The sequence below is a fragment of the Helicoverpa zea genome, chromosome 25 (assembly GCF_022581195.2).
Source record: "Helicoverpa zea isolate HzStark_Cry1AcR chromosome 25, ilHelZeax1.1, whole genome shotgun sequence".
In the NCBI taxonomy this organism is placed as follows: Eukaryota; Metazoa; Arthropoda; class Insecta; order Lepidoptera; family Noctuidae; genus Helicoverpa; species Helicoverpa zea.
Window position 1 is genome coordinate 5,493,079 of NC_061476.1, and position 23,696 is coordinate 5,516,774.

General features: G+C 36.8%; 1 protein-coding gene across 10 annotated transcripts in view; it reads left to right on the plus strand.

Moving 5' to 3' along the window:
* LOC124642833 (plasma membrane calcium-transporting ATPase 2) overlaps positions 1-23,696 on the plus strand; it is a 158,932-nt gene that overhangs the window by 48,128 nt on the left and 87,108 nt on the right. For 2 of the 10 annotated variants that reach the window (XM_047181563.1, XM_047181565.1), the window contains exon 1: positions 15,666-15,928. The exons of 7 other annotated variants lie outside the window; for them this stretch is intronic. The gene's annotated coding sequence lies outside the window, so the exon portion shown is untranslated. Of the gene's footprint in view, positions 1-15,665; positions 15,929-23,696 lie in introns of those variants that run through there. One more of the 10 variants, XM_047181569.1, reaches the window with a different exon arrangement.

The window sequence follows — 23,696 nt, forward strand, 5'->3', positions numbered from 1 at the left end:
GCAAGAAAATGTTTCACTGTCAATATGAGTTAAAGTTAATACCTAAGTACGTTCGATTTAGCTAGTTTGTTGACAGTTCAACACACGTGTTACAGGAAAACTCTTATGTTTATTTATAGTATGTATTCCTATATACACAGTACCCTAATGTAATGTACGTTATCCTACTAAACACTTTACAAAGTCGCAAAGTGGGTGGGTAAACTAGTAAACCAGTACTGTTTTTAATTTAACAAAACTTACGGCCACCCTATAAATTAGAAAAATTCAATTCTCTTTGTAATCATATTCCTCTTAGGCAATTTGGCAGTGCAACGCTGCAGTAGTGAGCAGCTAGTAGGCTAGGCTGTAAAAGGGGGGGGAGAGGGGTAAGGGGGGGTCTTTGCGACGGTGATTTCAGCTAAAATATGGCGACTAGACGGCCGTTAGCCCGCTGTGACGCTGCTCCAGATGCCTTTAATTACGCTACCGATTGTGGTTGGGGGGGTGAAGCGGTGTATTTAAAGCGTATGCGCGGGCCACTCGCCACGGAGCGTCATCGGCGCGTGCGTCACTTCTAAACGCGAATAGAAAACTGGTGACCCTCGAATTGGATGACGCCAGCGCGTGACGGACGGCTCACGTTACTCGATTGTAGTGAAAGTGTCGTGACATCCCGGGATGAGTTACGGGAATGTTGACGACACTTACATCAGGTACCTACCACACAAACATTGTAATGTTAAGTTACGACACATTCTAATCTAATGCTTCGCCTAATTGATACTAAATCTTCTCAAATAACTATCCTGATTCAAGTTTTTCTCTGGCAATGATTATTTCTAGTTCTAGAACAATTTTATCCCAAAGTATTTGTTACGACCCGTCGAATTCCATGGCACATTCCCATTTGGTTTTATTACCGTAAACTATCGTCAGAGATATATTGTCCTTGGAAACTTAAATGGCCGAAAATATTATGAAGATAGGTACTTTATCGGAGGAGATTCCTCAAAAACATCGGACTAAGACAAAGTCTTCAGAGAGTACATAAAATGCCTTATAAGCAGCACATAGAAATTGTATGATATTACCTAAATATAAGCATATTTAGGGATTATCATATCTAAGTTTATCTTCCCGAATTATTTCTGAAAATGTACAATGTTTTTGCTGAAATAAATCGGTGTTTCGTCTTTTACCTATTCAATCCATAGTAAATTCGAAGCTGCCAATGAATTCAGTGTTTACTCTACTTCCTCGTAGTTTTATTCTGCTTCCCGGAATCCTGGAAGAAGCGAAAAGCTTCGCCGGTAACCAATCGCTCTCCAGAATGCTATATCACCACTTATTTATGTTCCACCTTCAAATAAAAACTTCTAAATATAGACTACATACAGAATACGATGAATTATGTCATCATTGTTTTCTATCGAATCTATTGATCAAAACCTTCCTGTGTTTACTCGTCCTTGTCCAATCATATTTCACAGTTGTCACTCATGTGGAAAGCTGAAATTTATTCTCGCCTACACTGCGCGTCTATCTATTATTATTTTTTTGACTTATTAGCATGTTTGTGCAATGGAAGCCGACCATCATTCTAAGCCATGGAATATCAGAGACGCTTCATACAAATATGTCCCTAATTAACACAAATATGATAAACGAGACGGGTTTATTTTAAGAATTGTATCATTCTTATCGCAATAACGCAGTGCTGCTATGAGGTCAGGAGCCAAAGTCATGGTGACATCATCATAGGAGCCATTGCAGGTGGGCGTTGGCCTCAATTAAGAGGTTACTGACCATTTTGTGGCACTTATTCTAATATTTTGACCTTCACTTTTTAGAGGATTAAGTAAGGTGACATCTAAGGGGTGATTTTTGATATTCACCTTTAGGATTAGATCTAAGCACTTTGATTTTACTATTAGCCACTCAAATGTTATATGGCTAAATAGCTCTTAAGCACGCAAGGGACAAACAATTATAAACACAGTTTAATTGTCTCAGAAATTAAGGCGGTGTAATTAACAGTTGATGCTTTAAGAATTAAGACTAGCTAATTTAAGTTTCTCTCATAATGATTTTAAGTTGTAACTTGGTTAAAATTAAGGAAACCGCACCACTAATAAATTGACCCTTTTTGAGTTATGTAGTATTAAAGAGATAAAATATAAGTCCATACTTCCATGAGGTCAATCTAATTCTGATCGAAAAGTCAACGCTTAGGCTTCAAAGATAAATTGATATCGCTTTGTAAAATTATTGATTGCAAAAAGCCAGAGGTCAACTATATTGAACTATTTAATTCCTATCTGATACGATACTAAATGATATAGGCTCAATTTGAATTTATGCGAGACTAACAGCCAAAGCGTTTGTAAAACAATCTGGGATAGTGTCCCATAGAATTTTTCAAATCGGTTCACAAGTTTTGTAGCATATCCAATACAGTGTAGGTCAAATCTATGATTCAGAATGTAACTACTCAAGTCTAGGCTATGATTGGGATCACTTGACTCACGTAAGTCTGAGAATTTCTCGCCGACTCTGAGAACTTCTTGACGAATCAACAAAATACATTTATGGTATGAAGTCCCTGGAAGGGGTGAGTGATCTACTGTTCGTACCAATATTCTTCAAAACTAGAGGTTCATATAGGCGTAAATGGTTTAAGTACTTACTTAAAAGGCGAAAACCATTCAGAAACTTGAAAGTTTTTGAGTGTCTGATGTAACCCTGCAGTTTTTTTTTTTTTTTTTGTAAATACTTACACCCCTAAGTATGTGAAATCGGTATGCTTGAAATAATATTGGGGAAATTATAAAACGTCGGTGACGAGATTCAAATCTACCTCTAATTTCTATTTGGGTCCATCTTTATTAGCCCGTAGATAAAATTACTAGCCGTAATGTTATTGAAGTTTAAATATCAGTACACTGAGTTACCTAGAAACAGCTAAAGCAACTAATTTCATATTCACTAAAATACGTGGCATACATTAATATTAATACACGCAAAGGATAACAATAGAAGACTGAGGTTCGAGTAAAAGGGATGAAAGATGACTGGCACCTTGTTTATTAGTGTAACCCAGCCGAATCGCGAAGCGGCGTCAGTTTGTATTTGTGTGTATAAATTTTGATGTACTGTTTAAACCGCCCGGTGTCTGGCAACTTTGGCGTGCGTAGGAGTGCTCGACCGCATGGTGACTCACTAACCAAGATGGCGGACCAACAATATGTAATTATCAGCAACAGACCAGAGTTTATGCAACACGCTTCGTTATCTGTGTCATAAATAAAAATAAAAAACCAGTTTTCTGATAATAATTTGCCCATTGAACATCCTAGGCACGTCGTGATGCAAAAAGCGCATCTAAATTTTGAAATTTATGGTCTTAACGCTAGACTGAATACCAATAATAAGTCTTACAAGACATAATGTTAGAATTTTAGCACATGAAATGACTTCTCGTTTTAATTGGAAGTTACTGCCAAATTAAAACTTCAAGATTAGTGTTGCTCATCCTGAAGAATTTTTAATAAATCTTGGAGCTAATTGTTATTGGTCTGATCGCGCGTGCCGATGTGGTCAGAGGCCCGCAATCCCTCGAGGTCACCGCCCACCATTACATCATTGCCATTTTTTTCGGAACCTCTGGTGTCACTACAGCAACTTGTGGAAGTAATCACTTAGAATAAATCAACGTTTATTTAGTTTTGTTCTTCTGAGTCAGAGATTTTTTCCTACATCCGTTCTAATGAGGCTAAAGTATCATTCATTTTAGTCGCATCTAGAAATCGTCAACAAGTTTGTAGTACAAGTTTCAACAAAAAATTCTACTACCTACCTACTACCAAAAGTAGGTTGCCATGAGACTTTATGAGCATCGGCTTGTGCAGTCATCAATCCGGGTTATGATATTTCATCCATACTTGATTGTTGATTTCTATGTAAAATATATCCTTTTTTAAAGTAGTGAAACTCCGAAGATATGATTTGTATCTGCATCTCTAAGCTCATCAAGTTTATTCTGAATCAAATTAATTTACCCACTGTTTAACTTCTAAATGCCAATCATTGGCAAAACCTGTTTGACAAGACGTCTTTTTATGACAACTCTATTTTGACGGATATTCTAATTTTTTGTTTTAATTTATTTGGGTATTTTGCTATTTGTTCATCGCTAAATCTATAGTTACGCAACTACAAGGTTGTTACAAAAATAGAACTCTTATCTTTCCGAACTAATTAAGGAAACCGTTGCTCTGAAATCTCTTTATCCTCGCCTTGTCGATACTAAACGTCCTTGCTGACAAACATTTCATACGACCTCAATATCGTGGCCCAGCTGTTTGCCTAGAGATGCAACGGAAATGTGTCATCATCTTATCTTCATTTGCAAGTCGAGGGACTGCAGGTTCGAAGGCTTTACAATCTGTCAACTGTTGACTTTTCTCTCTCAGTTTATGGTAATCGGTGAATCCCAGTTTTGGAGTCCATGTCAGAGCAACCACATATCAGTTTTATTTAAAGCTGTAGGTACTCTCTTACCTTTCGTAACGGGTAAAAGATCGAACGATGCTTCAGAAACATTTTTAACTATAAATCCACTTCGGCTTTTGGGATTGGCTGTTCAGCGAATGTGTGTCAGCATTCTGACGGCAGCGTCGCCCCGCAGTTTGTTCGATTTCTCGCTGTTCCATTTTGTTAGCGCTCTAAACAAATAAAGCCCGCTTTGCCGTCCCGATTGTTCCCAAGTGTTGGGTTCGTTTTGCGCCCGACCGATGTCGGTGTTCTGTGCCTTTCGATAGATTTTCAATATCGAATATGTAGCTTTGTATTTCCAACACATCTTATGATAGACCGCGTAGTCCTGTATGATTCGTTTAATGTAACTAAGCCATAGAATATTTAACTTCCCAGATACCGTATTTCTTACTTTCTGTTGTATATTGTTCATGTTGTATTTGTATGGTGTATCTGTGTATTATAAAGGTGAATTAGAAGTTTTCTTTACGTTGTTCAACCGATACGAATAACGTCACAAAGATGTTTATTATAAACTTCCCATCCCATGAAATATTTCTCAGACGCAATAATTTACTTTTTACATACGTAGTTAATTATTAATCTGCGTCGATTTAAGTCGGTAAATATTTATACTTGCGTTCGAAGCTTTAATGTGATTAAGTATCGGTTTCAAGCCGAGTAAAAGTGCCTATGAGTGGTACCCACAATTTTCACTTCTTTTTACTATTTTTTCATTGACAATGAGATCATCTACATATATTTCGGAAAATATATCGGGATCCATTCCAGATGCAACCTTCTTGCTTACAATAAGTCGTTATCCAATATAATTTGACCAGAATATGAGTGACAAAACTCGTGCTTAGTAACCACGATGATACACGTGAGATCTTGATGATCTCACGTGTATCATCGTGGTTACTCTGGCTCTGGCTCTGGCTTAACGACAGGTGATTGAACCGTCACGTGATGTCCCACATTATCTTAATGCCATGCTTGAGGGAGTACGCCCGCAAAGTGGTGTTACGCAACTTTAATGGTGGGATTCTGTGAGGAGTGAGGTTTTAGAGCATTTTTTTGGTGAATTTGGAAGTAAACACCTGGTACAAATTGTTGAAATTATACAAAGGGCTACATAAAGAACAGAGGTGGCTAGGTCTGACATAAAATCATATTTGAAGACACTCGTGATGAATGACGTTAGACTTTCCTAGCTTTCGTTGGGCTTTCTTCTACTAAGAAACATAACAGAAAAAATCTTTCTGAAAAATTGAAATTTTCGTCGTTTTAAAAAAACGATGAATGGAAAATGAATCCACAAAAACATTGCCTTGAATCGGTTAACGTAACAAATTGTGTGAAATGCTAAGCCTTTCTAACTTCAATGACGGATTGCGGTTTTAGTGAAGCCAGGATTGAATGTCTGGAGATGACGTCACGTTTGCCGTGTTGTATTACGTTGGGCACTCATCTTGGAAACCATTAGCCGGGGATTAGCCCTCTCCTATGTTTTGCAAGAGGGCGTAGACCGCAGCTGGTTTAGCAACGTTTTATGTTTAAATGTTTTGCAGCTTAAGGTTTTTATTTCTTTTGCAAGTTTTTTTTGCTTGAAAATATGAAACAGGGTTTTGGGAGAATACGGATTTTATTTCAGTTTGGCCAGTTTGTAGAAAGCATTGTTCTCGTTGGAAACGGTGATTTTAGCACACGAATTGAGAGTACGTTTATGCAGTTGCCATCTTCAACTTGTTTAATACTATATAAATATGATGACGGACTTCTAAAAAATTGAGGCTATTTACAAAAAATATGTATAGCTTCATCTCCATTTCAGCGACTATAATTATTTTTCTATGACGAAACCCCTAACCCAAATCTGCTGATGAATATGAAATACGGACAAGTTTCAAAAACTTTGCTTAACTTTAGGGCGCGGTCATCCCGTCCGTACCTAAACAGTTTTAAACTGTCACCTGTCACTGGTTGTTTTGTTGCAAATTTTGTAAAGTAATACATATTTAAACTATAGTTCATGTTAGGAATACTAGATTAGTTTTTTTTTCGTCTCTTAAAAAGAAAAGCAAAAAATCTAATCAAATTTTTCATGAAAACCAACACAAACCCGTCAGATACTTATCAGTCGAAGTGCTCTCATTATGCGCCCTCAATATTTAACCAGTTCATTGTTCACTTAAAATTTCTCCCTCCTCAATTTCGGACACATTAAACGATAAATTACCTAGAAAATTAATGAAAATTGCCCAACTCCGACACTTACAGCGTAGAAACTTTAAACCTCGGCACATCACGCGCAAACTATGCGTAACTTTAATAATAAGAATAACCGCAGTTTGGCACTGTCTCCCCATGTTTCCGGGGAACTTATGCCCCAGCAGTTAACTGCATACAATTGTACGTTAAACTTCTAGAAACTGTAAATGACGTCGTTGAAATATCTATAAGTTTATCTTCTGCAAAAGTGGCGTATCACTGTATCGTAGCTAGTTGGAAAAGTTCTGGAAATAGGTTGTGAGGCTGCGGCGGGAATAAACTGTTTCTTACTTAAGTATGCACTGTTGTTGGTTTTAATATGTGCCAGATAGTTATCGTGTTCTTTTTTCATGGCTTTATTTGTGCCTTTTATAAAGGGAACTTTCATTAAGCTTCTACTACTCCTACAGCTACATAACACTACATACCCAAGCTATAGTCAAGATCGGTATACTGAAACACTTTTTGACGGGCTTGACTATGTACCTAATACAGTCCCGTCTTGACAACCTTTTCATGAGCTTGTCTTTATTTTTTATAACTATTTACATATTTAAGACAGTCAATATAAGAAAAGATATCGCAAATAAATGCAATTTTAATCAACGTACTAAGAATATATTAGATTTGTCGTCAAGTACTATACTTAATGGTGACTGGCTGCCAGACCGTCGCCTACGCTAGTAAAAACTCGAACGGTTTAAGTCTCACGTAATAAAATGTCTGCTGTTTAATTCCTTCAGGGATTTAGATAATAATGGTTCTCTAACGCAATCCAAAATTTATTGTGAAATGGGTTTTGGATGTACGGAGCTTGGAAGACCAGTAATAACTTGCAACATTACTTGAACTGCAGGGTGTTGCAGGATTCATGCGACAGGCAATACCGTGTATCGTATGGCAACATTTTGTAGTCACAGCTGCAGCTTGTATCCGACAGTACAGTATATACTACAGTACGGTACAGTATGTGGATAGTTGTAACCTGCAATGTATTAAGCTTCTAAATTAAGTGAAGACTATATTTTTTTTGTTAGATTCTTGAACAGTGTGCCCTTGCAATAGGATGGGAATAAAATTGACCTCAATAGCAATACTGTAGACAATCATATGATAGTTAAAATTTCACCTTCTTATCGGTTTGTTTGTAAAAGTCAAGTGAGATAGCAAAGTACTTAAACAACTACGTTAGGTCAGTAGTACTATTTTATGTCATGCAGCTATCACGTCTCATTGGGTCACAGACATTAAACTGAGGCTTTTAGACTGGATATTGACTTTCTTGCCTCAATGAGGGGTCCTCTAATCTCTCAGGAAAAACGAAATACAATAAGTTCTGTAAATAAAAATACTGTTATTCTTTTCTATGAAATACTTGGCAACTATTGAAGAATTTGCACTCGACTGACTCAGTGCGACTGAACTCGGCAACACGGTTCTATTTTTTTTCTCTCTCAATAAAACACACATCAATGACGCGTAGTCTTTCGTAAGCAAATGATTAAGCAAGGAATATGTTATTCTTTTAGTCATATTCATAGTTTGTTTTAGATTATCGCGCTTCGATTTTTAATTGCATAATTAATAGTGATGTCGTCAAAGGGGGCATGGTACCTGAAGTAACACGATGACAAAATATACTTGTTACAAATAGAGATATAGAAGTATGTTAGCGATAATGCAAGGTTTAAACCAATTTGTACACACAATATGGGTGCGTTTACTAAACATTAAAGACTTCACACATTCTTTTGAAAACTTATCATCAACTTAAATAGCAACGGAACGAATTTTGATTGTTGTGTCCTCGAATCACGCCGGCAAATTAGCGGGAGACCTCGGTGAACTTAACGATGCAACAAGCTTTATTACCTACGTAAGCGACACTATTCTTTTTCTGACTATTGACAATTCCCACGAACTATTACAAGCTACGTTATTTCCGTCCGTGATTCTCGACGCAGCATCTCATGTTAGTGCCACTTGGAGCTCATCCCAGGTACATCTTTAATACAATTTTACGTGTTTCCACAAGCGCGTCTCGTGAATCACGCTGTAACTAAGTATGTTAACAGCATGTACCTGCATTCAGCTCCGTTTATACTAAAGCGTTTATTATTAACGACAATCCGCAAACAATGACGTAATACCCCCCCATCAGCTTACTGAAATATCGACTTTATCCCAACACAAACCAACGACTTTTATTTCCTCAAATTACAACTCAAATACCACTGTCCTTGGGGTATTATTTGCACTTTTTGCCAGGTTTTAATTTCGACTGTGGCGTTCATTTCCTATCAAGGTTGTGTATTGTTAGCGGAATTTGAAACAGCCGCTTTGAATTACTTCAATCTACTTTTACTGCTAATATTTTCGGAATGGAAATAGCAAGCAAACGTTTTCACAGATGATCGGAACTAGGCGGGCTAATGTATTCTTTTTCGATTTATCGATACATTTGAGATAGAAAATTCTTGGGTTGATTCACCTCACTGTGGTGCAAAAAGCGTAAACATTTCAAAAGCATTCGCGCTTTACATCAGTTCGCTTGTCCAAACAGTAGTGTTAGGTAAAACAAGTACATCCCGCGGCAACATAATTTTTTAGCCACACGTCTGCTATAAATCATAAGGTCGTTATATTTCCTATTTCTAATGGAAGGATCTTTCTGGAACATTCCTGTAAAAGCGTTGGAGACTAATCATTTCGATTAGTCCTCGTAATTACACTTAGTTAGGGCGCCAACAATTTGTCTTATGTAGGCATCCTGTTTCCCGAACTAACTCTACAATTACATACCTAAACTTCACGTAACATTGTCAACATAGGTACCGTTATTACCAACAAAAATTCTCTAACTACGTTCTGAAGACGAATAGCTTAATTAAATAACTAAAAGTGGTCCAACTGACTATAAAAAATCGTCTGCGATCCGTCAGGAGCTTATTAAAAGTTTGAGAGTCTTGTAGCGTTAGGTGACATTTTATAAAAAGCGCCAAGTCTGCTTTAGTGCAGTTATTTTGAGCTGATTCGAATCTGGCTCGCTGAATTAGAAATTGGAAGCTTGTCACTTGGAATATTTCGAAATTACGAAAACGATAAATGATATGCTCATCCCGTCCCTGAAACTCAGATACACATCGTTTTATAATGCTCTTCCGTAAGAAATGTAGTCTCGCGTTAAGTAATCCGATTATCCATGTAAGGCTTGTGATTCCTGATTTAAATTATGCTTACAGATGATAGATTTGGAGACATTTTATTAGGCCTGGGGGAATTCTACGTTGCTTAGTACTTTAAGTACTCCATAGTAACTTCAGTGTGTGACTAATCTTCGTCTTTCATTGATTAATTGTATAGGTAAAGCTATTTGCTACTTAATGAAACCTATTTATATTCTGGTCAATGAACTGGACCACCATGTCCTTCTTGCATACAATTTACCTAAACGCGTGACTTCACTTGAAACATTCATTTTCAAGTTCAACGTCATACTAGCTGCTTCATTGAATAATTGCATTATACATACTATTAATGACCATGCAAAAAAGGACAGAAATACAAACAATGTTATCTTAAAACAAGATGGAAGACCTAACATTATTCTGTAAACGCCTCGTCTCATAATCGGTTGCATTTTATGAAAGATGATAATTTATACGGTTAGAAGGTCAACGTTGCGTCACTTGCTATGTTGATACTTCATAGACAAGTGCTCTACGTAGTGGTTTGTGCATAAAATTGTTTTGACATTACTTAATCTGTAGACTGAGTAACCTTCAGACAAAATGTTGACGATCTCTGACTCTTGATTGAGATAAAAAAGAATTTGTCTTGCTTGCGGTTTGTTTCCTTATTATGTATCCTATTTTTTCATTAATGAATCTTGCAATAAGTGAATTTAACGTTAAAGTACTCTTCGAAAAACAATATTGTCTAAAATTATGACGAAGAAACCAATTTTCTAAAGTTCAGTAAATCAACACACATTGGAGGGAGAAAATGTTCAAACTTCTGCTTAGAGAAGTAAAGGGGTCGATCGAAAGGGATTAATGATAAGATAATTAAGACAGACATTTAAAGACACTTGAAGATTTCATTAGCCTCAAACTCAAATAGAATTAAAAGAAAGCTCAATTACTTACTTTAGTATAAGCAATTACGATGGATTGTGGGACGAGTTGAAAACTGCGGATCAAGCAAAAACTGTTAAATAGCTAAGCGAAATGTAATTGGCCGTCTCCGCCCATTATACTTAATCGTTTTAACTCTTTTTGTTTGTGTACTATATAACTGGAAATATTTATTCACAAGCGCCTGAACAGGCAACGCCCTTGTTATTTTTCGACATAATTTCTTCATCAAAATATTTTACCCTCTGTTTATAAATAAACGAAATGTATATCTTCGTCAATTGGTACAGTATTGACTGTAACTAGATGATCTATTTTGTTGTCCAGTCCGTGGCGATCAGTCGACAGTAATGCAAGCAATCCAGATCAATCTTCCTATTGTGTGTCCATTTCGTGCTCCCTTGTTAACTGATCCTATGCCCATTGAATTGTTACACGCAAACCGTGCTATGGTAATATGGAACCTCGCAAAACACTGTGAGAAGCTAAATGATTTATTTTATTTAGTTGACTGGAAGTTTGTTGGCTTTTCATTAACCTTTGACCAAGTTTGACGTGGAAAGAGTGGATTTATTTTCGGTTTGTTTTTGTTGGGTATTTGGGAGACTTTGGTTTTAGTTTGTTTATCGTCTGCTTAGGATAGGTATACTGGAGTGATTGTTTCTTGGCGATATCGTGATATTTAAAGTTCAGTTCTTTGTTGTAGAATACATAATCTATAGAATTTTAGCCTGAATCACCACTTCATGCCCGTCGGGAGTATTAAGTTCGCTTCACAAAAAAGGCAGAAAAAAACCGGCAATTTGCCATGACAACGTCAAAAATAAAAGTTGTTGATTTTCACCCCAATCTTTATTGGTTTATCACAAAAAGGGAAATTAAAAAGAGCCTATTCATGAATAAACAAGATTATACCTATTTCCACTGTAAAAGGTAATTTCGGAAGATTGGTCGGTGTTCAATGAAACTGTGCTAGTCATTTAATTAATCAGTTACTATTTATGATTTTATCTATCAAGGTGATATTGGTTATTATCCTCATGAATATCTTACCTAGATAGATACAAGTATATCAATCGGTTTATCAACATTTGTAGGCTTTACAATGGCGTGATTGTTTTTAATCTGATTTAAAACTGATGGTAATGATAACTGGGATATCATCGTCAAGGATTGCTGCTATTAAGTTTACGTAATCGGTGATGTTGCCATTAGAAGTCTTATTTCCTCTTCATGATGGGAAGTAGGACGTATTCCACAGCGTAGACTACAGAGTATGCTTCTAAATATTCTTCTTTACGCGTTGTCAGTTAGTTACGAGTATTTCAATGGCATAAATGAATTCCGCATATAAAAATACAATGACCTCTCAAGAGCGAGTGCCAGCACATTCGTCTGACAGAATGCAACTCAGAAACAAAATCTTCGGGTTCATCGTCCACGAATGGGAATTGAAGACAGGCCAACACAGCCCATTATATGTACGACATTACGCATTCTTGCTATGACTTACGACCACATATGACATTTAAGACTGCACATTTAATACGAATTGCTGTTTGTCACGTTACATTACTGAATAAACGACGAGCATAAAACAAAAAGGGCACTATATACCTACATAATATGTTTTAGTTTACACATTCAAACAATCAGTTGAAACTTGCCAACTAGTCGGACATTAAACTTTAGTATACATATTAATGGTGCTTTATTTCATGACATTCTTTAACCTACCCCGTTAGTTAACGATAATAGTGAATCGTAAATCGTAACTAGAATATTCAGTAAGTGCCGGTTTGAATGACTGCTATGTTTGGTGATAGTTGAGTATCGCTCCAAAATTAAGTGCCATGGTTATAATCATGAGAAGGATTATGATTGTTGACAATGTAATAAAATAATTCCTGGTATTGATCGAATCTTTTGCAGTTAGTAACTCAAATAACATAATGATGTTTGTATTGCCTTTAAGTAATTGTAGTTTCCATCGACATATTCTCAGTATTGTTAAGATAGGTCAATTTCCAGTTTCCAAGTAAAAGAATTGTATTTTGCAGTGTCAGCGGCACCTATAGTAATTAGTGGAACACCTTGATTTATTGAAAATGTGAAGGTAAAGCATGACTTCCGAGGCAGTTGAAGTGTAAACTACTCGAAGTTAACAGTTTGTTACAAAATCTGCAAGTTTTACTAACAGTTTGACGCGAGCTTCACGCCTTGCCTTCACGATTTTAAGTAAATACTTATTTTTCACAAGAAAATTGCTGCTTCCAGGAACAATATTAATTTTCAATACGATTAGCTTTCGTTAGTCCAGTGAATTAGTACTTACATGACCAATTGTGTTTACTTCTCTATGAACGGCAAGTTTTTTGCAACCATTCAATTTAGAAACAGCACACAACTCTAACGGAGCAAAATCTAGCTCGAAGCCTAATAGCTGCATCAGTAATTTGACTGTAACACTAAAATTACATGCAATACCCTAACATTTTTACGACGGCATGCACGCGAAATGTGTACTTCGTCAGGTGGGTCAAGGTGTACCGTGCCCCACCCTCCATGGCTTGCTCATTCGTAGGACCGGTTTCGAAAAACCGAAGGGCTGTATATAGGTCGTACGAATATTTGTTGCCCATAAGCTCGTGAAAATATGAGCTTTGCGGCTCAAAATTCGTTTGGAGAACCACAGAAGTTTTGATCCAGCAACAATTTTGAACGGACCCATGCGCTCCAAATTTGAAATAGGACCCTTTGAGGATTCGGTCCGGCTATAACTGATATTTTTTTCATTTAACTTAGGGGTAAATAAGTAAGGTTTTATTGCAGATAACTAAAAATAAAATCCGTTCAATACACGTGCGGTCAAGGCAGTCTGTTTCACTTCTCATGCCTAACTTAAATATAACTTGAAATTCTACGGGAAATATCCAGCTGCATATGAAATGACGGTATGACATATAAAAACGTCTTTGTAGGACTTCCGTATATAATTTCGAACTTCGATTTTCTGATAGTTTCACAAGTGAGTCAGATTTAATGTTCTTAACTTTAATTTTCTTGCTATTTCTTTGAAATTGATATGCTTTTATTCATCTTGGGGTACTGAAAGGATAATAATATACTCACCAAGTGGTTCCATGGTCACCATATACCATGTAGGTTACAGCTATTTACGTATTGATGCTATTTCTTGAAATATTATAGGTCCTTTTTGCTCAAAGTCTAAATATCTTCAAATATCTGAAAACATAACTAAAGGTGTTCTAAAACAGTTTCGATAACAAACAAAGTGAACTAAAGTATCAACAAATGATGTAATTCTGTTACATTTGCTGAAGCATTGAACACCATGTCCTTTCATCTCGCAATAGAAACGAACTCACGCTTAGCAACATGCATATCATGCATTGATAACACATACAAACCAATAAAAACGTGATGTTACATATATATATATATATAATTATATCTATATATATATATATGTAATTCTTCACACTGCATAGTAAATTAATAATATTATTATTGAAGGAAATAGCATTTTATTGGTGTCACGTGATCTAAGTTATTTTTTTACTATTAACTAACGCAAGTAAATGACGCGACTTTGACGTGCCATATTATTATACTAATGACCTATGTTGGGAAGTTGGCGTTTTTATAAGCACATAGCTACTCTTATCGTGACCCGTCTGTGTTTTTGGAATTACGAAAAACTTATTTTTTTGTCTTCATTGTTGAAATGACGTAGGAATTGAACGAAGTCTCAATGAAACTTGTATTTTGCATTGGTATAATTAATTATACACTGTACGAATGTTCACAGTGTCTTGTAGCTCCTACCTTTTTTATGAAAGGCTCTACTCACCTCAAACTCACGTACTCTATTAAGCCGTAAAGCAGACTTATTATTACACAACCTTCCCCGCCTTAAAGCAGTTATTTTATATCCACCTCGTGGGTTATCTACCATCACGCTTGTGGAAAATGACTTAAAAACTATGTTGCTAATTATCGTTAAACCAACGGTTACGTAACACCGCGTGGCCGTTTACTATATTCCTACTATAATGAGGTACTCGCCATACTCGAGTCGCACTTGACCGTAATTCTTTCATCCAATCATCACCAACCCCTTCCGTAGGCATTTAATTAAATATGAAAGGTCCTATGTCGGGCGTCGTAAACTTCACGTCGATTATTCTTTCAGCTCCTCTCTCTCGCGTTCGGTACGTCCTTTTCTGGCAGCCTATATTGTTTCCGTGCCAAGTCTTTATATCGAACCGTACAACCTAGCCAGCTTTATAGATTTTACATGAGATCTTGTAGTACAGTGACAAACATGCAAAAGAAGTAATGGTAGTGTGGTTGGCAAGTGGTGGCGGCGGCGTAAGTGGCACAGGAAGTGCATGAGTAGTGAGTACGTGGGGGTAACCTTGGTGCTGCAGCCGAAACGCCTCCCGCCGCGTCTGCCCGGGCCGACGTTCGATTTTCACTTGGAACATCAGCGCGCCCGTGTCTCGCCCGGGTGGGCGTGGTCTGCGCGCCGGTCAATAGCACGGTCTGCTCCGTCCCGCTCGCGCGCGCCGGCCGCCCCTAGCCCCGTCCCTGTCCCCCCGGGGATGATTGAAACGTCTGATGCCGCAGGCGCCCCGCGCGCCCCCTCGCCAAGGACGTTCAGTGAATCCGTCCCTCTCTGCCGCGAGAGCACGTGTCCCCGTTACTATTTCATAATATAATGTGTGCCCCCTTGGTACCGCGCGAAAATTCACAACCAATTATGAGTCAAGTGCCTGATAAATTAGGTGACAAATTTGATGCCTGAAAGGAATTCCGGAGTCGCTTATAGCGATGTGCGAAGAACTTAGCATACGAGGACTATGAGGTGCCCCTGTGAAGTGATATGGAGATAAGAACTTCTGGGAACGTCACCTCTTCGTGTTTTCCGTCCTGTGCACTCTCTTGCCTTGATACTGCACTCGTGATATTTTCAGGTACGTGCTGTAGAAAGTTCGATATTAGTTTATCCGCGATCACACTATCGATGCGGCGAATCGGCCGCGTAACTCGGTTAACCTCATTCCGATGAAACTTCTCTAGTGTTGCTTTGAATAAAATATCCAGGCGTCGTTATATTTCCATAGACGTCGCCTGGCCGCCGCCGGGAGTCTAGACACATAATAATTATACAACGAGCCAACAAGGGCGGTTCTGGAGATGTGACTCACCCGAACTCGTCTCCCGGATCGATAGCATCTCATGTATTTGCTAGAGACGATTTATCGAAAACCATATCGTGTTTTAATCTAAGTAATCTTTACCAAACTGACCTAGAATTATAAAGTGCTGTGAATGTAACGATGGCGACGGATAGAGTTGTTCCAGTGACGTCACGAGTATGACATCACCGGGCCAGTTGCAGGCTGATTCGCGCCTGCAGTGCCTCGGGCTTCGGTACCGGTTGGCATTGATGCGATGTGATCATCGGCACTGGTGGGGCCGGTTTGCGCAATGAGCGTACACAGATTAATGCTATTACTTTATCAAATTTTACTCTTAAGTATATCTTACTCACGCCTTTTTTGTACGGCTGCAGTGCATAACACATGCCTTTTCTTATACAGGAAAGTAATACGTGAAGTCGTGAACACCTTTGTCTAATGTTTAAGGAAATTTGGTCTGGAAACCTGGACTTAAAGCTTGTAATCGCCAATCCGCCTTCAGCGTGGCGAGTAACGCTTAATTCCTATTTTGTATGCAAAAAGGCAAAGGTTCTGCAGGGAGAATGTAAAAAAGGCTGATGATCCATTTTAGCAATATCCCCATGTCGAGGAATAAGTACCTATTAATTGTGGCATGACTACATTTTCAATATCTCATTATTCGGAATGTTAGTGGTGTTAATTGGATTCCTTTACAAAATCGTTTCTACGGTGCCATGTATGCAAGTAAGGCATACACCGAAATACTATATTGAATGTACATTGAACATATGCATATTCTCCATTCAATGTAGGCACGGTCACTACTTAGTATTTACTTCATAATGTGGGTGAACGTTATTTGCCAGTAGGTATTTGCCTTGAGATTTTATCTACACATGCCTTGGATTTCTAATGGATTTACTTAGTTCGATTCAAAATCCAAGAAATTGAGAATTTTAAATGTTAAGTTCTTGGTATTAAATGTGTAAATTCAATAATTGTTCTTCTTGCGTACCTCGAATGTTTTGCATTGGTAAATCCTGAATATTACCTATGTAAAAACAGTTCTATCTATGAATCTATAATTTCAGTTTTTTCACTCATAAACCATCATTTTGTGGTTTCGATTATTAGATATAAAGGTATTGACGTAAATAGCTACCTAGTTTTATTTTCCCGGTTCAGGTTTAAGGAAAAATGGTGAAGTTTTTGCTAAGTGTACGAATATTATATTTATGGCTAATACAGCACGTCATACATAAAGAAATAATAACGTCAATTTCAATTTGCGGTTTTCTAGTAATAGTACGTAACCTACCAAATTGTCATACTACATAGGTATGTAAAGTTAGGCCTGACCTTGTTTTATTTTTATCCATTCTGTTTAATTATTAATAATATTTATTTCTGTTAATAGGTTTTACAATATAACAGGGCAATATTTAGAAAAAAAAGCAAGGTGGGGCCGGCCAGTATTTATCTATTTGAATACCTTGAGGAAAGAACATCGAAACAAAGTCTGGGGCCAAATACCATAGTCGTTTTTAGGGTTCCGAACCTCGAAAGGAAAAAACGGAACCCTTATAGGATCACTTTGTTGTCCGTCTGTCTGTCTGTCTGTCTGTCTGTCTGTCTGTCTGTCTGTCTGTCTGTCTGTCTGTCTGTCTGTCTGTCTGTCAAGACCCTTTATCTTAAGAACGCGTGGACGTATCAAGCTGAAATTCACATGAAATACTCGAGTCTATTGCCTCTTTAAGCTGTGAAAATATCAAAACTTCTAAGCCAAGCCAATCAAAAGATACAACCGATTATGTCGATATTTTCAACAAATTTTCGACACTCGCAAAGGAATCAAAACCTACAGGGTACTTCCCGTAAACTCAGAATCTTGAAATTTGGCATGAAGCATTGTCATATAATGCAAATATAGGAAAAATTGCGAAAATCAATTTTTTTTAGTTATATCATATAATAAAAATATTTTAATAAAATGTAACTTACTACCTTATTTCTCACGAACGAATAAAGGTACCAAATTGAAATTTATACCAAATACCTAGGTCTATTGTCCCTTTAAGCAATGAAAAAATCAAACTTCTAAGTTAAAGCGATCAAAAGATACAGCAGTTTTACCGAAACCTTAGACGAATTTCCGTCACACGCTAGGGAATCAAAACCTACAAGGTTCTTCCCGTGAACTCAGAATCATGAAATTCGGCACGAAGCAACGTTATGTAGTACAGATAAAGGAAAAATTGCGAAAATGATTATTAATTTGAAATTTGATTAATAATTTGAAGTTACATAAAATATAAAAATATTATTTTTGCTTACATGACATAAAATATTTTTTTAATGATTATAAACTTACTACGTACCCTTTTTCACATGAACGCGTAGAGATATTAAAGTTTTGAATAAAAAGTGAAATTCATATCAAACACTTCTTAAATATAATTGCCTCTAAACTGTGAAAAATTAAATCATTCAAAGGTCATTGGGCACCTTAGTATGGAAACCATACCCACGGCGGACACGAACGAAATATAGCACAGTATAATGATATAAGGCTCTGATTTACTATGGCATTAGTCGCATCAATGTGAACCATGGGAATCTAGAGCAAATCAGGTGTAAACATCAAATATTTTCCTCATTTCAATGGGGAATTTAAACGACCACGTTTGACGGATTTGAGAAATCATTTCTTTGTAGTGAAAGAGTATACTCACCGTTTATTTCCATTGTCATCAAGTCAGGGTCTGATGATGGAAATCCTGAAAAATCGAGGGCAACTATCAGAAATTGTAGGCATGCATAGGATTAAAACTTGATTCTCAGATGTATGTCTGGTGATTCTATCAAACAGTGAAGGTCTACAGCTTACCTGATGATGGAGACGTGAGAAAGTCGAGAGAACTCCCTAACGGTATGTTTTAGTTACGTCGTGTTTGGGCTTATATTATTCGTATTGACGAGAACTTTTCACTTCACACTTCTAAAAACAACAAGAAAACTGTTTATATGCATCGGTCTAGATCTCGGTGGTTAAATAAATATAGATGCATCCTCTAGACACCGACTTCTAGACCGATGCACCTAACATCTTTTTAATTTATTTCTTGCTTTTGTTTTCTTGTTGCTTTTTTATGGGTAGTATTTAAACGCAAATCAAAAAATATCCTTTTTCTATGCAATAAGATTCCGAATTCCCATCAAAATTACTGATTGCACAGCAAAATATTCAACTCAAAATATCACTAAACACACTACAATTTATTTTCGCAGCGTACAGCGATTTTTCCTAAAGCAAAAGCTTTTTCATCAATGCACAGCTAATAATCTTAATGCACATTATACATGTTAACTCTTTTTCTTTTAAATATAGCTTCTATTTTTATATTATTTACAGCAGTTTTTCAGAATGAAACAGCATTTTATTTGTCTCAGTCATCTTATTATTTATTAATTACGGCATAATGAGACCAGCAAAAAAATATAAAATTAAATACAAAATTGTAATTTATTGAATTATTAAAGCGCGTCTTGCTTTCGCGGGGCGTACACGTTTCCTTTTTTGCCCTAATAATAATAGGCAACATTTTTAGCTTCTGCAGCTGGCGCCACGTACTTGAGTCGGATCGCAAGTCCGATGATATGCTTGCATATACATACTATAGTTCTTTAAAAAAATAGGGCTGGTGCATTGTCAGTCATTGTCAGTATTTCCTTTTGGCATACATTTCATATAAGTAGTCATTAAAAGGCTACTACTATAATATCATATTTCAGAATGTTTATAGTCAGAATCATCTTTTGGCATAGTTTTGGAATTTTTATTTTCCTGTAAGAAGCATGCAAACAAGCCTGAAGCATGAAAGCAGGCATGCAGCATGTAACCAGGCATGCAACATGGAAGTAAGCATGCAACATGCAGCAAGCATCACTTCTGTCACGGCTCCGGCGCTTCGTGGCTCCGGCGGTCAAATGCGAGCTTATCGTCGCAGATGATTTTCACGCTCACCACCGCAGCTTCGGCTTACTGGCCGGCCGAGCCGGCCAGCCTCAACCGCGTTGGCGAGCGTTAAAATTACCTGCTCCTCAGCTCGCAGGCCGCCTCGCCCCTCCGCGCCTACGCGGTTTTGAATTGCACTCTAGGGGTAGGGCAGACAAGACTACGTGGAGTCGGTTTTGCAGCGATTTGTTTTCGTTACTAGCTTCAATTTTTAATACAATATTTTTTAATTGAACTCTATCTTACTCACTCGCGCCACTCTGCACTCCAGTGACGAAAAAGCGCGCGAAGCCGCGAACCTTTTTCAGTTAATTTGTTCTGTTTTTAGAAATAATGCAATGTGACAGGATTTTTTTGTTATAATAATCATTTAATTTGTCGAGCATGGCTTCTTGAAAATTAAGACAAATATGATGAACAGGTTTTGTTGTACTTACTGGTTAATATGCGACTGGGATAGTTATTTTGCTATGAAATATGGAAAATTTGCTGTGCAGTCAGTATTAATGCTATGTATGTAGTATTTTTGTACAAGAATAAATTTAAGTGTATTGCATTATAATAAAAAAAGCAATGTCATATTGATGTATAATTTCGAATTATCTGCAGTTTGAGTGTTGTTAAACATTTAGTTTATTTGTAGTGAACTAAGTTATTTGATGTAAAAAAGAATATAAATGATGAGTATTAATTGATAGGCGATTATTTATTTGATATGCAATTTATAATATCCCCTTTTTTATATGTTTGAAGTTAGATTTGTGTGCAAAATGCTACAAAATAAAATAAAGCCGATTTTATAAAACCAAGAAAGGGACAGAATTACACTTTTGTCAAGGCTCTAGAAACGTAAAGCCAGCAGCCCCGAATCCTACTCTCTAGAAGTCGTTGTTACAATTCGACAGCTACAAGTCGTCAGGCGGTTTCGAAAAAAACCTGAAACTGGGGCTCGTTAGGTGATTAATCCCTCAAAAATAAAAGATCCCATTCCTGCAATGGCTGCTTTAACCCAAGTTAGTAGTGAATTCTCATCACCTAAAATAAGCTCCAACACAAGGTTACGTTATAAATTGTAAAGGAGTTCCCATAACTATATCTGATCTTTGCTATCGATCCCACAATGGCAGTCAAACCTATCTATGTGGAAAGTCTTCGCCAATACGAATAAAATAAGCCCAAGCACGTGGTAGTTGTAACATACCGTTCAGGAGTTCCCTCGACTCTCTGTAGTCTCCATAATCAAATCAGCTCCAAACCTTCATTGTTTACCAGTACCCTCAAAAATACACTCACATGTCTGGTTATGACTCGATGCGTGCCTACAATATTCAAGAGTTGCCCTCGATTTCTCAGGGTTTCCAGATCCTCATCAGATCCTGGTCATCCGAATCGGCATCTTCCTTCTTTATGAAAAGTCTTTAACAATAAAAACTAGCATTGCTACCTGTACAATACTCTGAAACTGCTTGTCTTTTATATTTTTCAAACAATCCTGGACATTCGTCTCCATGGAATTTTAACAAAATATTTATATTCAAAGAAACGTCATACCATTCTCCACAATTTAAAACTACTTTGATTCATGTCCGCCACTTTTTACAAAGCGGGTCAGATATGCCCAATGACCTTTAAGACATAATTAGTTATTTTCAATCAAATTTCTGAAAAATGACTATAAAATATTGTATATAAATAATATATAAATAACTTTTATAAAATAACTTTTACAAGGTACTGGCCTACTATTTTAGTTATATTATAAAATAAAAAATATTAACTACTTTGACTCTCACGAAATTACCATAACTATGATTGTTCTAAACTGAACGGTTGGCCCGAGACTCACTTTTTATCTATACAGGATTTGTACGGAACCCTCGGTGCGCGAGTCCGACTCGCACTTGGCCGGTTTATTATAGTCCAGAAAATGTGTACTTGTGTCATTATGAAAGAAAGCGTCATACAGATTCCAGTGCAATTGTCAAATTGGTTGACAAACCAGTCATGTTAAAATCCAACAGTAATTTAGAAAGATATTTCATGAACAATCCAATCGACATGCCAACAGTAGGGACAATTGTTTTATATTAACCTATTTATAACTGGACTTTTAGCTTTGAGATACTCCAAAAGTATAATTTTAATACGATACTATGATATTAAAAAAATTGGTAGAATTTATGTCGGCCTGGCGTAAATCCCAAATGTTTGTGTTTTAATGATAATAAAATATAATAATGTACATGATTCACTGGGAAAGGAAACAGTTACCGAGTCGGTAGGAGCCAACTATGTGATTAAACGTTCGTTTCATATTAATAAGTTACTATTTATAGACTACAGACAATTATAAAATATATGTTATTCCATTGGGAGCTTAATTTTAATAAAGTTTAATGCTAGATTTTAAGTTGAAATTAATGCAATGTTATTGAAAAGCATATTAGGTAATCTCAGTGGTTTATTGATAGCAGGATTCAAATTACCCTGACTGTATCTGAATAACTTAATTTTGCAACAGAAAGGAAACACTGAATAATCGGTTAACACAAGTCACTCTAAACACTTACCGTCTTATCACAAAAACTTTTTAACGTCAGTTTAAGACTTGTCTAAAAAAATGTCAAATTATGACGTTGACATATGGTTCATTTTGGAGCCACATTTTTTTTAGACAAGTGTAAAACAGTGGTTAAAGTTTTTGTAGTAAGGCCATTACCGTCTTATCACAAAAACTTTTTAACGTCAGTTTAAGACTTGTCTAAAAAAATGTCAAATTATGACGTTGACATATGGTTCATTTTGGAGCCACATTTTTTTTAGACAAGTGTAAAACAGTGGTTAAAGTTTTTGTAGTAAGGCCATTACCGTCTTATCACAAAAACTTTTTAACGTCAGTTTAAGACTTGTCTAAAAAAATGTCAAATTATGACGTTGACATATGGTTCATTTTGGAGCCACATTTTTTTTAGACAAGTGTAAAACAGTGGTTAAAGTTTTTGTAGTAAGGCCATTAGTATTAACGCCGAGTAAACCTTGGTTAGTCACTTGGAAATTAGCACCAAGAATTAAGTGGAGTTTCGTAACACCATGTGTACGTTCCCACGGCAACGAATCCATTCAACAATTAAACAAAAAGAAAATTAAAATAGTATTAACTATTCTAATTTCGAGTTTCAGACTTAACAGTTAAGTAAAACTCCGACATTCGGAACTTAGCTCCACCATGCAACAGAAAAAGTTATCTATGATTATCCACATCCAAAAAAAGAGATCATGTAACATAAGATAAACCTATAGTCATGTGGTAATCTTCTGTAGTAACCCAAAAAACTACATTCTAGTTGGAGGTGGCATACATTTTACATTACAGAATGTTACCAGTCTAACCAACGGGTATCGAGTTGCTTGGGTAACTGGGTTGAGGAGGTCAGATAGGCAGTAGCTTCATATAAAACACTGGTATTCAGCTGCATCGGGTTGTGCCTGGTTTGGGAAGGTCAGATAGGCAGGCGCCCTATGTGAACTGGTACTCAGCTGCAT